The sequence below is a fragment of the Coptis chinensis genome, chromosome 8 (genome assembly GCF_015680905.1).
Source record: "Coptis chinensis isolate HL-2020 chromosome 8, ASM1568090v1, whole genome shotgun sequence".
Taxonomy (NCBI): Eukaryota; Viridiplantae; Streptophyta; class Magnoliopsida; order Ranunculales; family Ranunculaceae; genus Coptis; species Coptis chinensis.
In genome coordinates, this window is record NC_141463.1 from 66,596,331 (window position 1) to 66,613,701 (window position 17,371).

Below are 17,371 nucleotides of genomic sequence, written 5' to 3' on the forward strand. Positions count from 1 at the left end.
AAAAGCATGTAAACAATGAGGATGTGGGTTTAGCACAAAACTCATTCATGGTGTAATTAGGGACTGTCTCAAGTCTAAAAATGAAGGTGTCAAATGGTTTGTCCTTCTGAAGTATTTGTTTACTAGCTGGATTTAAAAAATTATGAAGCACAGGAGAAACAAAAGGATCGAGTGCAAACTCGAGATTTCTTTGAAAGGGTGGAAGGAGGGGAGTCGAGGTGGATGTTGTGCAAAGTAGTTCTTGATAGGGTGAATCATCACCTGCTCTAAGAAACTCATCGAATTGCTCATCTAGATTGGTCATATCCTCATTACTATGATAGTCCTCAACATCTTTGAGAAAGTCATCTATCTCATCCTCATCCGTAATATGTGTATCGACTAGTGTAGGGATGGAAATGTTGGAGTCTGAACTTCCAAAGGAATGAAATTTGGGCATATGATTATCAAGGAACGTGTTGTTGAAATAATCTCGAGCAAAGCTCTCGATCATGCTAACCTCTCCATCCATAGACGAATCGGGTAACTGTGTCTTTGTTTTAAAAACATTGACTTCAATAGCAAGATGGCCAAAAGACATGGACATTGAACCATCGCGACAATTAATGAGCGCATTGGAAGTTGCCAGGAAAGGACGCCCTAAAATGATCGGGACAGAGTCGTTAACGACTTCTGTATCGAGGATGACAAAATCAGCAGGATAGTAGAAATCCTGAATTTTTAACAGAACATTTTTGACGACACCCTTAGGATACTTAATAGACCGATCAGCTAATTGCAACGTCATTTTAGTGGGTTGCATCTCGTCTAGACCTATTTGTCTATACAAATAAAACAGGAGTAAGTTAACACTAGCCCCCAAGTCTAATAACGATGTCGTCGTATAAGAATCTCCTAAGGTGCATTATACTGATAGGATGACCGTGGTCCTTGTACTTAACAATTCCATTATGTTCAGATAGAGTTGGGAATTGTTCTGTTAAAAAGGCGTCTTTTGGTATATTGGTCTTACGCCTAGTAGTACACAATTCCTTAAGAAACTTAGCATGATGTGGTAGCTTTTTAATAGCTTCGATGAAGGGAAGGTTTATAGTTACATTCTTAAAAACGTCCCTAATCTCTTCATAATTAGTATCCCTAGTTAACACGGCTAATTTTTGTGGAAACGGTGGTTTCTGTTTATATTTAGCAATGGTATCACCTGGATGTTTAACCGTGGCTTTCTGTTTCTTAGGTTGTGTTGTAACTGGTACCTCTACGGTGGTAGGCTCTTGAGTTTCTATTTCGTATCTAGTAAAAATAGCAGGTGTAGGGCTTAATTGGTGGGGTAACTATAGGCATAATTACTTTGTTATCAACCACTCGCCAGAGCGGAGTGGTGATGGCCTTTAGCTCACCTACATTTTCATATTCATTACTAGTATTATCGGTTACCTCAAAGGCTGTATTTGTTGTGTTAGGACTAGGTATTTCGTGACCTGGAAACACACCTTTGGGTTGGGCTTTATCTTGAGCCAACTGTTGGGTTAAATTATTAACGGATTGTAGAATCTATTGGTTAGATTGAGCCCTGGTTTGGAAAAGTTTTTGGCTCACTTGTATGAAGGTGTCAAGACGATCCGGTTGTGTGGGTGTAGTAGTCACGGGTGGTGTGACTGGAACTATTTCACGTGAGTTATTTATGGGTGGATTTTGATAGTTATTATTTACCGGAACAATACCTCTATTAGCATTATAATTATTATAACTACCTTGACTTTGTGCTTGACCTTGTCGAGGTTGCACTTGGTTGTTATAATTATTAAAATTACCCCATTATTTGTCCCTTGTCGTGGTGGAGCTTGGTTAAAACTTTGTGTTGGCCTAACATATTGATTATTGTACCCTGGAGGTGTGACGTGTTGGTTATTTCTCCAACCGAAGTTGGGATTTTGTCTCCAAGGGGGGTTAGGTTCACTATTAATGGAACAAGCCTGTTCATAGGCTATAGGACAGTGGAAGTCGGGATGCTCAGGGCTCCAACAAAAACTACATGGATTTGAATTTACGTTCATGACGAGGATAGGCTTTTGTTGAACCGAAATAGCCTTTACCTTTTTAGTGAGTGATTCGATTAGAGTTTTAAGCTCGGGATCGTGTTTAATTTCAAACATACCGGCGGCCTTAACTGTATTAGAAGAACTAGCGGAGCGGTGGATATCGTCACTACCCCCCCCCCCCCCCAATTGTTATTTCGCTTAGTTTGATCCTCTAAAAATTTATAAGCCTCCGAGGCTCCTTTGCTTAAGAAACTACCCCCATTCATTATGTCTAGGACTTCTTTATGGTGGTGTAGAAGTCCTTTGAAAAGGCGCTAACTAACGTGTCTTTTCGCTAAGTTATGATGTGGACACTCTATAAGGAGATCGGTGAAACGATTCCAAGCCTCCGAAAATGATTCATGAGGATTTTGTCGAAAGAAATGAATCTTGGAAAGCATCTCATCCGTTTTAGGGGTGGGTAAAAATGTTCCATAAACAATTTGAACAAGTTTAGCCCACGAGTCCAATTAATTAGCTTTGGGCGTTAACCAAGATGCCGCCTTTATCGGCTAAGGTGAAAGGGAATACCCTTAGTTTAATTTGTTCGCACCAACCGTAGGATGGTGGAATGTTGTTAGGACTTGTTCAATCCTACGCGATAGCCGATAAGGTTTTTCATGGTCTAATCCATGAAAAACGGGTAACAAATTAAAATATTTGGGGGATTCGGAAATCCCCACCGGGTCCGCTAGAACGATGCAAGATTTGGGGCTATCGCTCAAGGCTTTGTAGAAGTCAGAGGGAGGAGTCTCTCTTTCTTCAGCCATTATATCAGGTGGTGTGTGTGAAATATTAGCTAGAGGTGTAGTGAGTGGTATACTAGATAGACTTGTTTGTTGACGTTGTTGTGTAATTACGTTCGGTGTTTTTGTTCGGCCATACCTTAACCTCATACAAGGCTAAGACCAAACTTAGCTAAACACGTCAACACTCCAAACAATTCTGATATACTAGTATAAACCTCTAACAGGAGATGCGAGGTGTGGAAGAAAGGAATACCTGATTGCGTCCTTGCTTCGCTTATGAATAGCGTCTTGTTTATGCGTGTTCAGTGTATATAACAAGTTAGAACACTGAAAAACTTGAAAAATCAAAGTTCCAATCAAAACTGTAGAAATCCGGAAAAATCTAGCTTAGGGCGTGGGTGCACTTTCGCTTAGAGCGGTCGTCAGCCCGCGTGTATTTCCAAGTTCTGATGATTTAGGGCGGGTTGCACTCCACATGGGGGGTCGCCGGTTGTTCCAGTTTATGGGCTAGGAGGCCCGACCGAGGCGCCAGGTAGCCCAGGTGTAGTTTTTCCGTAACTTTTCAACGATGAAACGGAAAACCACAGTATGAATCAAACAAGGGTGGGTGGGTGAAATGGGACTTTAAGAAAAGTACTTATATTACGAAAACAATGTGAAAGTGAAACTAAGATGGCAGCGGCGCCATTTGATAAAACGTAAAATGATAGTTTACCTACAAAATGAACACTAAAACTCAAGACGTAAGTAAACTAAAATTTGATACGTGGTTATATTTATCAAAGATTTCTACTCTCAATCCTATGAGATATAGTGGAGTAGAGTGATTCGTTCCACTCCTAGTCCTTCCGCATGTTAATGTTCTCTACGTATAACTACTCTTAACTCTAAAGTCTAATGAGAGCTTTACGAAATGGCAACTAGACTACGATGCAACTACCCACAAGACGCAACTAGTCGACTATTTAAATAACTATGGGAATGCTACGTTGATTCGATGATAAGGAGTTAGAGGGGGATTGATTCCACCTTAACTCAACTCAATCCTATTAACGACGAATCGTTGAAATCCGACTTGAACTGCTTCGCAGAACAATTGGTTCTTCTTAATCCCTAATTATTCATGACATTTCTACCAATTCATAACTAGCATGTGAACGATTAAACCCATTCTCATGGTGAACTAATCGTTTCTAGAGTGGAAAGGAAATTACGACGACTCTACGATAATCGGAATCAAGCTTTCATCAAGGCTTCTCAACCACCTCTAATGGAGGTTTAGCGAGAATCATTACTTAATCATTTCGATTAAATTAAAACTAAACATAATATAAAGAATTGAAATTTACTAATCTAAATTAAACAATAATTAAAATCTAATTAATAACTAAGAATTGAATAACAAGTAATAAATGAAATCAGATCTAACACAAATGTAAATGACAAGAATCGAAATTAACAAACTAGCTATTTTATTAATCAAGCTAATTAAGAGTAATGATTCTAAGAGTTTAATCTAAAACAAGAATTGAATATAAACTAAACTTAATTTAATTAAATAAAAACTAGATCTAGAATTATCTATATGGTTTTAGGTCTAACTAGCTACCTTAACTATCTACCCTATCTAGCATTAACAAAGAGCTAAGCTTTGGTTTTTATACTTTCATATCCAAAAATCGTGCATGGGCTTGGAGCCATGTTTTGGGCCAGAGAATCAGGCCCAAAACCCAATTCTTCCAGTCCTAAAAGGCCTCTTCAGCTGCAGTTGGCTTCAACAGACTTTTTGTCCACTTTTTCTTCTCTGATTGGATCAAGTCTTAGACCATTGGAAAGCTCTTTCCGAGCCGGTCGTTTTGACATAAGGTAGGCCCCATTCCGAGGTCTGAGTCCAAAGATATGGCCTTCGGAATGTCTACTGACTTTGTGTGCTGTTTATGCCCGCGTCGACTTTTCAGCTTTTGACCGGGCTTTAGAAAGGCTTTGTCTTCTTGAATCTTGGCCTTTAATCACGGAACTCCTTAGTAACCGACCTTTGCTTCTTTATCTCGCTAAAGTGGCACATTTCTGCACATAATGGACTTTGAAGCCTGAAATGCATAAAAACACGTAATCAGTATTAACTCTTAATTATTACTCACATAATTGGTCTAAAAGTATGTCTGTTACAGGGTTAAAACTACAGTTTTGGGCTCTTATCAGTGCCTAAGTAGGTTCTCACAAGGAATGTGTCAAAACACATAACACTCTGATTTTTCCACTCAAGTTTGCTAACTCTAGTGTGCAGTAGGCACACGTTTCCTCATAATCTCAATGACAATCCAAGGAAGTCGAGGTCGATCAAACACATCTACCACTTACTATCACACCAACCTATTCCTAATTGAGCTAGAGGTCTTTATTAGGTGATACGAGGCGTAGGTGTTGGTTAAAGAATGAAGGAAATGGATATTCAAAAAGACAAGTCTGAGAAAGTAGGGTCTTCATATTATGTAACTAGAGAAAACCTTGTTCTTTTGTTTCTATACTTTGTTTCCATTCTTAGCCTTTTTATTTTGGCTTTTTGACTCATTTTATTCTATTTTTGGAGTTTTTATTTTATTTTTATTTTTATTTTTATTTTTCATTTCTTTTCTTTTCTTTGGATGGAAATTTCTTTTCTTTTTCTTTTCTTTGCTTTTTTTTGGATGGAAACTTCTGTTCTTTTTTTTTTCTAAAGCAACTAACTAATTTTGTTTACATAGGTTTTTCTCTTTTCTTTTCTTCACTCATCCTATTTCTCATACTTATCAAGATAGGTAGGCTGATTTTATTTTTTATTTTGTTTTATTAGGTAAAGGATTTGTGGTTTGTGAAAAGGCTAATAAAAGGGTCAGTGGGGCGACTAGCGGATAATAAATTTCATATATGTGTGAATTTCTAGCTATATCGATCCAAAGAGGGCCTAAATTCTCGCTTAGGATATGGTGTGGTGATCAAGCAAGTGGATGTGTGATTTCTCTACTCGGAATTTACTTCTCCCTTGTGTCATCACTCAGATATTTCACTCTTATGAGGCTTTTAGGCTAGATGCTCATGGGATATGTATTAAGTACTCTAACCTAGGTCTCAAAAAAATACTTCCAAGTACAATCAAAGATGCTCATGCAAGATGTTCATAAAAAGATGCAATGACTATTACCTATATATTAATCTAAGTTTCAAAAATTAAATCATAATTCAAGTACTACGTGAGATTTCTAGACTAATATCATCGTAGAGAAGGGAACAATACCATTATCACTAAATGCCTACTATAAACAATATTTATGATTTTTAATTTTTTTTATATAAAGAAAAGTGCGTAATTTACATCCTAAAAGTGCCTAATTTTTGCAAATGTTTCTATCCCACCCCCAAACAATCGAATGCTTTGTCCTCAAAGTGTAAAGAGATAAGGAAAGAATTTACCATAGAAACGTGGTAAAAATTGGCAGTACCTGTAACCGAAATATTGTAAAAATGATATGATAACATGAAGCACAATTAAACTATTATGTACTAACGAAATTGGAGTAAACATGACAGACAATGGGTGGCAAAACGTTTTGAAATGAAATACCAAAATACACCACCCCCAAACAAAATTGGAAAACTCTTTTTAAGTTTGAAATTTTTTGTTTGGCATATACTCCAGAAAAGTGGTATTGTACAAAAACTTGGGTCTTTTAAAGTCAGATTCCCTAGACTTAATGTGATATATGTGTATTAACATGCAGTTTACCATATATCAATAATCTAAATAATTGTGGATCTTTTCATAAATAGTTAACATGGAAAGCACCATCAAACAAAATTAAGCACCAAGATTTCCTATGGCATGGCTTAGTAGAATGGGAGTGAAATCTGATGGATCTAGAACCTAATCGAGCATAAAGTTTCTTTTTTTTCTTTGAACGAAAAGGTGTCCAAGTGAATGATCATGAAAAAATGGATGGTTGTGGAAGATATGTATGGTATGGATAAGTTTTAGATTGAAGGAATGGAAAAAATGAGTGCGTGGTTTTAGCATAAAACTTATTGGTGTAATGGGTTGGTATTATCACACATCTGAAAATGAAGGTATCAGGTGGCTCTTTATGTAGTTCTTGAGAGGGTGGATCATCATAGGCTTTTAGAAACTCGTCAAATTCCTCATCTAGGTTGTTCGCATCCATATAATTATAGTATTCATCTCCATCTTTGAGGAATTCATTTATCTCGTCTATTGTGAGGTTTACTCCATCTCTCGTAGGGTCGGAAGGCAGGGTGGAAAATTCTTTCGCTAGTTCAGTTATGTTCAAGGAGTCAAAATTATGATCTTTGTCTTCTTCCATAAGAGGGGTATCTACTAGTGTGGGGACGAGATCGTCGGAAGCACTAATGTGATATACAAAACTCTTAATAGACTTAACTTTTCCTTCTACAGTAAAACTTAGTTGTCTCTGCTTTTGTCTAAACATGTTAACTTCCACAGAAAGATTTCTAAAAGAAAGAGTCATTGAGTCATCCCGACAATTGATTTGGGCATTGGCAGTTGCCAAGAAAGGATTCCTTAAGATAATGGGAATAAAATCATGAGCAGCTTCTGTGTCGAGAATAACAAAGTCAACTGGGTAGTAAAAATCCTGAACTTTAACGAGAATATTTTCAACTACGCCTTTGGGATACTTAATAGAACGATCGGCTAACTGCAAAGTCATTTTGGTTGGTTGAAGTTTTGTTAGACCTAGTTGTTCATATAAATAAAAAGGGAGTACAGTAGGACTAATAAAGTAGTTGTTATGAAGGTATCACCTAAGGTGCATTGTACAGTAGGACGACCAGGGTCCTTGTACTTAACAATTGTGTTATGTTCAGATAAAGAGGGATATTGTTCAGTTAAGAAAGCTTCATTGGGTATGTTGGTTTTCCTCTTCTTGGTGCACAACTCTTTTAGAAACTTAGCGTGTCCAAGTAGACTTTTTATAGCATCTAGAAAAGGTAGGTTTATAGTCAAATTTTTAAACACTTCCCTAATCTCGTCAAAATTATTGTCCTTTTTAAACACAACTAGTCTCTGGGGATATGGTGGTTTATCTCTATAGTTAGCAGTATTATTAGTCTTTGCTTTATCTCTAGCCGTTTTCCATCTAGGTGTCCATATTGGAATCTCTATAGGTGTAAGGTCTTCAATTTCTATTACAGTATTTGGTATGGTTTCATTTTCAGCTTCTGTTTGGGGGTGGTCTTTAGGCATAGTTACTTTATTATCAACTACTCTCCCTAAACGAAGGGTAGTGACTGCCTGTAGGTCCCTTGGGGTTATATTACCATTACACTGAATACTTTTTATTTCGAATGCGGTGTTTGTTAACTTAGGATTAGGCACTGCTTGCCCTAGAAACACACCTGTTTGGTTATTATTTTGGTTAAGAGACATGTCAATAACCTTTTGGCACAAAGACTGTATCATTTGCATCGTTTGTTTCATCATATTAGTGTTTTGATCATGCTGATCTTTCATCAAGTTAAAGTTTTTTTGCATAATTTGATTTTGTTTTTCCAACAAGGTCACTACTACTTTGTCTGTAGATGGTTGGACTAGAATTAAGGCTTGTTGAGTGTTCATGTCTTGATGTTGATAGTTCTGGGTCATGGGCACTAAACCTTTATTCTGGTCACCTAAGTTTCCTTGTCCTTGATGTTGAGTTAACTGGTTGAAGTGTGATGGTTGTGCATAGACAAGAGGACAATAGAAGTCGGAATGCTCAAGACTAAAACAGACATTACAACGAGTAGAGGTAATGTTCATGACAGGAGTGGGTTGTTGTTTAACAGAGATGGCATCTACTTTTTTAGTGAGGGCATCGATAAGAGTTTTAAGCTCGGGATCAGGTTTAACCTCAAAAGAAGGAGTGGAGCGGGAAGAGTCGTTACCTCCCTAATTGTTGTTCTTATTAGATTGATTTTCTAAAAATTTATAAGCCTCCAAGGCTCCTTTACTGAGAAAACTACCCCCAGTCATGATATCTAGAACCTCCTTATGATAATGTGAAAGTCCCTTGAAGAAAGCATGAACAAGCGTGTCTTTCGCAAGATTATGATGCGGGCATTCAATGAGAAGATTAGTGAAACGATTCCAAGCCTCTGAAAAGGATTCATAAGGATTCTGGTGGAAGAATTGAATCTTGTGAAGCATTTCATCTGTCTTCAGTGGTGGGTAAAACTGTTCCATGAACAATTGAACAAGTTGAGCCCATGAGTCCATAGAGTTTGGCATTTGGGCAATTAACCAAGACGCCGCCTTGTGGACTAGGGTGAAAGGAAACACCCTAAGTTTAACTTGATCCGGACTTACACTAGGATTATGGAATGTAGTGAGAACTTGTTCTATCCTACGCATATGCTGGTAAGGCTTCTCGTGGTCTCAATCATGAAAAACTGGTAACAAGTTAAATATATTAGGGGGAATTCAAAAATTCCCCACTAGGTCTGCAAAAACGATGCACGACTTAGGGCCATCGTTTAGGGCTTTATAAAAATCAGAGAGAGGAGTATCTTATTCTTTAGCCATTGATGCAGGTGTAGTGTGTGAAATTCTAGATAGGCATGTGGTATTTATGTCTATGAAAAACAAGCCTGATTATACTAGAATTAAAACTCCTCTGACAGAAGAGGCGAGGAGTGGAAGAAGGAGTACCTGAATGCCTCCTTGCTACGCATTTGAATAACGTCTTGTATATGCGATCTCAGTGTCTGTATAATGTTAGAAACACTAAATAACTTGAAGAAATGAAAATTTGGACTGACCTGTGAAAATCGGGCTGCTAAAGAAGAGTGCGTGGGTCGCGCTCAGAGATGGCCTTGGTAGGGCACGGGTCGCGCTCCTGTCTAGCTCAAGTTCCAGGTGGTTGAGTGCGGGGCACACTTGGAAATAGGCTACCTAGGGCATGGGTCGCACTCGTGCTTGACACAATGTCCAGGCGGTTGAGCGCGGGGCGCGCTCGTGCTTGACACAATGTCCAGGCATTTAAGCGCGGGGCGCGCTTGGAAATAGGCTATCTAGGGAAGGGGATGCGCTCCAAAAAATTTGAAATTTTTACAGTAGTTTGCTAAGACAACTATCAAGTAGCCAGAAAAATTTCAGATCAGTCAGAGCTATGAAAGTCCTTCTACTGCTCTTCAAAGTTTGTGAAACAGTTTTCGGAAACAATACAAACAACTGAAAGGTTAACCAATCAAAACAGAGACAAAAATCTCGGAAATTTTACTGGAGATCCCTGATAGATCATGGGTATTCCTGTAAAACTTTTAGAGCAATTGGACTTCTACAAACCCTCCTTATCGGCTATTGTTCCAGAAATTAAGTGTTTGCAAAATTGCAGAAACACACTGGAAACACTCGACTATTTAGGAGGTCAAAACAAATTAAAAACTCGTCAAATTTTTACTGAAACCTCCTGACTTAGGATAGATACTCCTATAAAAAGTTTAGAATTTGTGAAACTGCTTAAGTAACCTTACTCGTCAGTTTTTCAAGAACTTATGGTTTGAAAACTGAAATGCAGCACTGTAAAGATCGTATTTGTTCACAAGGTAAACCAATTAGGAAAATTCTGAAAATATTCCAGTAAATAAAAAACACCTTAAATATTATACCTGAAAATTTTCAGAATTTTCAAAAATTTGAAAATACCTTTACCGCAGTATTCTTCACTGTGATTCCGCAGACACAAAGGAGATCGGGCGCGCTCTGAACAAGGCAAAAGGGATGGCGTGCGCCCCTGTGCTTAAAACAGTGAACAGTAATGAAAATATGAGACAAAAAAAAGAATGAAAAATGAAAAGGGTGGGTGGGTAGAGAATAGGGGATTGCCCCTTGGATTCAAGCAATTGAATTCTTGTCTTGAACGAGATTAAGATGGCAGCGACGCCATTTAATAACCCATAAAAACTAAACTAGATTACTCTAACTTTATTCTTACGGTATCAATTATTTATTTCCTACTCTCACATATATATTCATTAAATATAGAGAGTCAGGATTTGTTCCACTCTTAATCTATCAAGACTAAATAGAATTCAATTAATCAAACACAAGGAACCAATGGTGAAAACAATGGGAGTAGTGTTGTGATTTATTTAAACTAAAACTAATTATAAATTAAACTAATTTAACTAAGCAATTAAAAGGTGAATTTAATGAATTGGAAGAACATATAGGGGGAAATTCCACCATGCAATTCGATTGGCTATTAGTTAGTCATCGAATCGAATATTGTTCCCTAGTGAATACCAAGTCTTCTCGAATCAAGGTTCTACTAGCATGAGAGTTTAGCTCCACCACAAATCTCTTTGATGGTGGCTCTAAACTCTAGTTCATCATTATGAGGTTTATCTCTAAACACTCATAATAATGAACTTGAAATTCTATTCTAAATAACAACTATTCTAACAAGCAATCATCCTCACATGCCTTATTTAACCTCATCTAATGGAGCTTTTGGCCTAGTTTCATTGGATTCATTGACAATAAACAATAATAGGAAGACATAATTAAATTAAATTAAACTTGATTAAAATAAACTTGATTAAACGAATAGAACAATAATCTAAGAATCAAATGAATTAAAACTGAAATTAAAACTAATGTAGAACTAAGATTATGAATAACTAATTATAAATTTAAGACAAACTAAATCTATGAATCAAATATTGAATTAAAAACTAAAACTTGAAATACAAACTAATTATTGATTAAAACTAATTAAAAAACTAACTAAAAACTAATTGACTAACTAAAAAATAAGTTTTCTGATCTAGAACTAGGTAACTTAAGAGCTAAGTCTTTGTCTTTTCATATAGAAGAGACAAGATCTAAAAATTCGTGCATGGGCTGAGGAGCCATGTTTTGGGCCGAAAAATCGAGCCTAAAACCTTATTACTTCAGTCCACAAGGGGGTTTTCAGCCGAATTTGACTTCAATAGCCTTTTCATCTACTTTTGCTCCTCTGATTGGGTCAAGGCTTGGACCATTAGAAAGCTCGTTCCGAGATGGTCGTTTTGACATAAGGTAGGCCCAATTTCAAGGTCTGAGTCTAAGATATAGCCTTCGGAAGTTCTGTTGACTTTTGTGCGCTGTTTCTGCCCGCGTTAACTTTGACTTTTCAGCTTTAACCGAGCTTTAAGAAGGCTTTTTCTACTTGAATCTTGGCCTTTTATTGTAGAACTTCTTAGCAACCAACCCTTGCTCCTTTATCTCGCAAAAGGGGCGCATTTCTACACATATTCAACTCCAATGCCTGAAATACATAAGAACACGATAGTAGTACTAACTCTTACTTATTAATCACGTAATTGGTCAAAAGCGATATTGTTAAAGGGGTTAAAACTACAGTTTTGGGCTCTTATCACATACTCTACCCCTGTTACCCCCAAAGTTCATTTGGAACAACAATAGGTGACCCTATCAGGCTAAACAGATTAAGATGAGGCATAACCAGAATCTGATCAGGATGTCATGGGAGCTATTTCAACTTAACTGTAACTGAGAGTTCAATCACATAGAGACATATGCCTTTGAGAAAGCAACTTGGTGCCATGAGCACAACACTGTGTTTAAAAATGATAGGTCCAATTTATTTTTGAAAAATAAAAAGGGTATCGCCTGAACAGCAATGGAGGAGTCTTCCTCAGCACCATCATGCCGATATAGTTCCAGGCCAATGGTGGTGTGCTAGGATTTGGATCCCACCCAAATCTTCCTAGCAACCCCTGCGTTTGATATTTTGAGAGCACCCGAAACTGGCATACAGTTCAGGCTCGCAAGAACACTATCTCTTGCTCCAAGTCAAACCGACATACAGTTTACTGAATAGTTAGTGTGGTTACATTCCCTAAAAGCTTAACCCATCGAGGATATTTGCAGTTTAAAAGAACTGGCATACAGTTCGAACTGCGTGGGGCTGAGAAAGGAACTGACAATTCGACTTTCCCTTACTCAGTATCACTAGTTCCAAAGCAAATTGGCATACAATATTCTTGAACAGATAGTGAGCAAATAATTCCCTAAAGGCTTAGTCCATTGAAGATAATAAAGAACGTGCAAGGATTATATTCGATTGCAAGGCGAAGAACATTATTGATAGTAAAATATGTATAACAAAGCATGAAATAACAATTTACTGATAGTACTTGCTTAGGTGTTGTCCGTTCCATGGTTTGACAAGAACGTCACCTTCAATAGTGCGTAGGTAGTAAAAACCAGTTCGACCAACCTTGTCGATGATGTATGGTCCTTCCCAGTTAGGTCCAAGTTTGCTGTTGGGCTCTGGGATCTCACCCAGAACCAGATCGCCAGATTTGAAAGATCAAATCTGGACTCTCTTGTCGTATGATCTCTTCAACATTTATTGGCTAGTAGCTAATCGAAGTGTGGCACCTTCTTGTTTTTCATCTAGGAGATCCATTTCTCTACATAACAACTCCTCATTCTCCAGAGTGTGCACAACATCTGACTTCTGAGTGGGAGCTACAAGTTCTGGAGGTATGGCGACAGCTTCAGTTCAGTTGGTCAAAAAATGGAGATTCACCAGTTGACCGTCTGGGTGTAGTTCGATATGCCCATAGGACCTTAAGCAGTTCTTCGACCTATAAGCCCTTCATGTCATCTAATTTACGTTTCATGTTATCCAAGATGACCCTGTTAGAGGCTTCAGCCTGGCCATTGCCTTACAGATACCTTGGAGTTGAGAACAGATGGATAATGTGAAACTCCTCACACAGTTCAGCAAGTAGTCCTCCAACGAACTGTTGCCCATTATCTGACATGATAACTTTGGGTATGCCAAACCTGCAGACAATGTTGTTCCAAATGAACTTTCTGACGTCCTGTTCTCGAATGAAGACAAGGGGAACTGCTTCTATCCACTTGGTCAAGTAATCTGTTGCGACCACCAAGAATCTGACATTGCCAAGAGCGGGTGGTAGGGGTCCTACAATGTCAGTTCCCCACTGTGTGAATGGCCATGGACTGGACAATGGGTGCAGTTCTGTTACTGGAGCATGGATAAGTGGAACGAATAGTTGACACTTTTCGCACTTGCAGGCAAAAACTTGTGCATCCTTTCGCATATAAGGCCAAAAGTATCCTTGCCTTAGGATCTTGAGACCTAGAGTTCTACCCCCAGCATGGTTGCCACAAATTCCTTCATGAACTTCTTGCATAACATGTTCAACGAGATCTAGGGAGAGACATCTGAGATGAGGTCCCAGAAAGGACTTTTTATACAGATCGTCTCCAACGAGGGTGTATCTTTGAAGCAGACGCCTTGCTACATTTTTATCCTCAGGGAGTGTCCCTTCTTTGAGGTAGGACTTAGATGGATCTATCCAAGTTGGAGTAATGGTTGGAATGACATGAACTGTTGTAACTGGGACCTGAATGCTAGATTTCTCCTGGAACTCGATAGGGATTGAACGAGACTCGTTGTTGCCCAACATTGAGGCAACATATGCCAAAGCATCTGCGTGTCTATTGGCTGACCGAGGCAGCTGATAGAATTGAATGTTCTCAAACTTGCTCTAAAGGCCTCTTACCAGTTCCAGGTATTTTGCCATTCGTTCATCCCTGGCCTCGTATCCACCATCAACTTGGAAAACAACCAGTTGTGAGTCACTAAAGACTGTGAGGTGTGTCAAGCCCATATCGAGAGCCATTGTGAGGCCAGCAAGAGTGGCTTCATATTCTGCCTCCACTACCAAAAAAGTGACTTCTAGCATCGAATATTTTGCCGCAGTCATTGTAATTGGTGGCTAGTTCCCACTTTTTGTGACAACACATAAAATTGGTGGCAAGAAGTTTCATGTTGCCTCACTGTGGATTTCCGTGACAAAAGGCTTATTTCTTGCAACCAGTTTGACTTGGCCGTGGCATTAAGTCATACCGTTTGCCACGCTTGGTTTCTAGCCACGGCTGCAAGTGGGTATTTTGCATCGATGGTGGCAAGAAGGTTCTTAAGTTGGCCCGAAAAAAAAAAGGTGAAGAAAACACATTCCCACAGTTTGTTTTATTCTTTCCCTCCATTTATTTTGGTGAAAAATTGAACCCCGAAACTTTTGAAAGAACAAATGGAAATATAACAAAAATAGAAATCAACCCCGAAACTTCCACCATTTTAGCCAGCTTCTTCACTGCTTCTGGCTCCTCCTTCACTTCTACCTCCTTCACTACTACTTCTCAGGTATAATAATTCATTCTTCCCTATTTCTTCATCCTAACTAGCTTGTTAACAATTCTTAAGTGATGTATGAGTTTCTAATCCTTTCTATATTATTTGTAGGTAAAAAGTATGCCTTTAAAGCTTTAGCCTTTTATTTTCTTATGAAGAGGTAAAGTTCATAACTTGTGCATTTATATTATTAGATTAGCTTGTTGTAGTGGTCTTGTTCTAGACACATCACATGCCGTCTTTATCAGTTGTTGTTACTGCTGCTTCTGGTCAAGATGCTCCTTTGATGTCTTCTTGTTGCTAGGAGAGTCTGGTTCTAACTGAGCATCAGCTTTATAGGAAATAATATTCTGGGTAGATCCCGAATATGTACTCTCTCCTGATTTTGAACTTCCCTGAACAAAAGAAAAAAAAAACTTATTTTCTTGTACGCTCAAAGTTTTTTATGGTTGAAGTTAGAAATTCAAGTGGGAATATAAGAATCAACTCATAGCACCTAAACCAACCCTGAATGACAAAATAAAAATAAAAGCATAATATTTTTTTGGACTTCTACAATTCTACTCCAAGTCTGTAACCAAGACGTGTAGAGTAGATAGTTAACAGTTTAAACTTATTTAAAATACAAGAGGAGATAATCAAGTGCTATGGGAGTCTCTTGAAATCTCACTGGCCATGAAGGAAACATTTCTAGTGTAGTAGCTTGTCTTGTAGTGAAGAAAGCAGCAAAAACACAACTCTAGTATTACTTGTTGCTTGTTGACCTCCTCTGACCTTCCTTACTTAGTAAGCAAGGAAATAGAAAAAAAGCAGTGAAACAAACAGACAACAGTCATACAGTCATACTAAAAAAATCTAGGAACTCATATCCTCTGACTCTTTTTTAACTCTTGTTTAGGTTCTTGTTCTATTTAGGACCATTCTATTTACTGCATAATGAAAAAGGCAGAAACTTTTCTTGAAATAACAACTGAAACTCAAATATGGGAATGTGACTAAAACATCTTCAGTAGACATGGTGATTGAAAGTACAACAATTCATCTTCTTCTTGGGTATGTAGCAGTAGCTTTTGTTTTGGTTGTTTACGCACTTTTAAGTATTTGTAATCGAATCGCTATCTCTTTGCTTCTCTCAGTATTTGATTGCAGGCCTATTATAACTCTTGTATATCCTTTGTGAGTTACTTCCTTCCACTTCCAGCATATTTATATTTTTCTTTTGTCAGAACCTTTGAATAATGAGAAATTTATATAAATGGATAAATTTATATATAAAAAAGTTCATACTAGGCAATGGTGGCATTGTAAGCTTCGGTAGAGACGGAATGCTTGGGAGAGAAGGCATTTGGCTTGTCGGCAATGGTGGCAATGTCGTTGTAGGCAGAGTTGGAATTGCCAGCATAGGAGTAAATGTAGGCATTGTAGGCATAGGCATAGTAGCAAATTCAAAGAGGAATATGAAAAAGAAGGACTGCTTAATTACCTAGGGCTTCTACCATTTTATTTATGATATGAGATCTGTCTGTTCCTTTCGCTGTTGGAGGAGAACATTCTACCGTATCAAACGGGATTAAAGCATGGCAGTAGCGGTATCCTATATATGGTTGGTATGGATTAGATTGATTGTTATTTCCTTGTTCTTACTTGAAGGTTAGATCAAGCTAAGATAGATTAGAATAGATGAGTTTGTATCTTTCTTCCCTTTATGTTTATAGAGGGTTATAGGAATACATGATGCATTATAAGCCATTAGCTCAATCCCTCTCTGGATAGTCTCTCCTTTCGGTTTAGAGCAAGCTAGGATGTATTCTATCAAATAATATCTCTCAAGTGATAGCTCTAGAAGGTAAAGACAGGTTAGAATGTATTAGATGGGATGCTGCTAGGCCAAGGGAGTTCTGAAGATTTCTTGGGGCGAATGCATTAGGACTGCAGCCTTTTTGCATAACAAAACTCCGTCTGCAGAAATTTCCAACAAGACGATATATGATATGGTACACAAGAAGGTACCAGATGTTGGGCACTCACTTGCATCTATTTGGTTGTGTCTGTTATGTTCACCTGCCTGAACCGTCCAAAGGAAATGCAAGAAAGCCAAAAGAAAGATAGGGTGCGCCCCCGGAGAGTAGATAAGTTATATTAAAAAAACATATACGCGTGTAACCCTTATTTTAATTGGATCCTTTAACTATCTTCTTGTAGTTTAAAGCTATTTTTATGTTTGTGCGTGCGCTCTAGTAAAATCAGCATTCTATTAAAACACTAAACATGGATGCAGTCTAATCATTGATTGATATGTGTAGGCTTGGAAGAT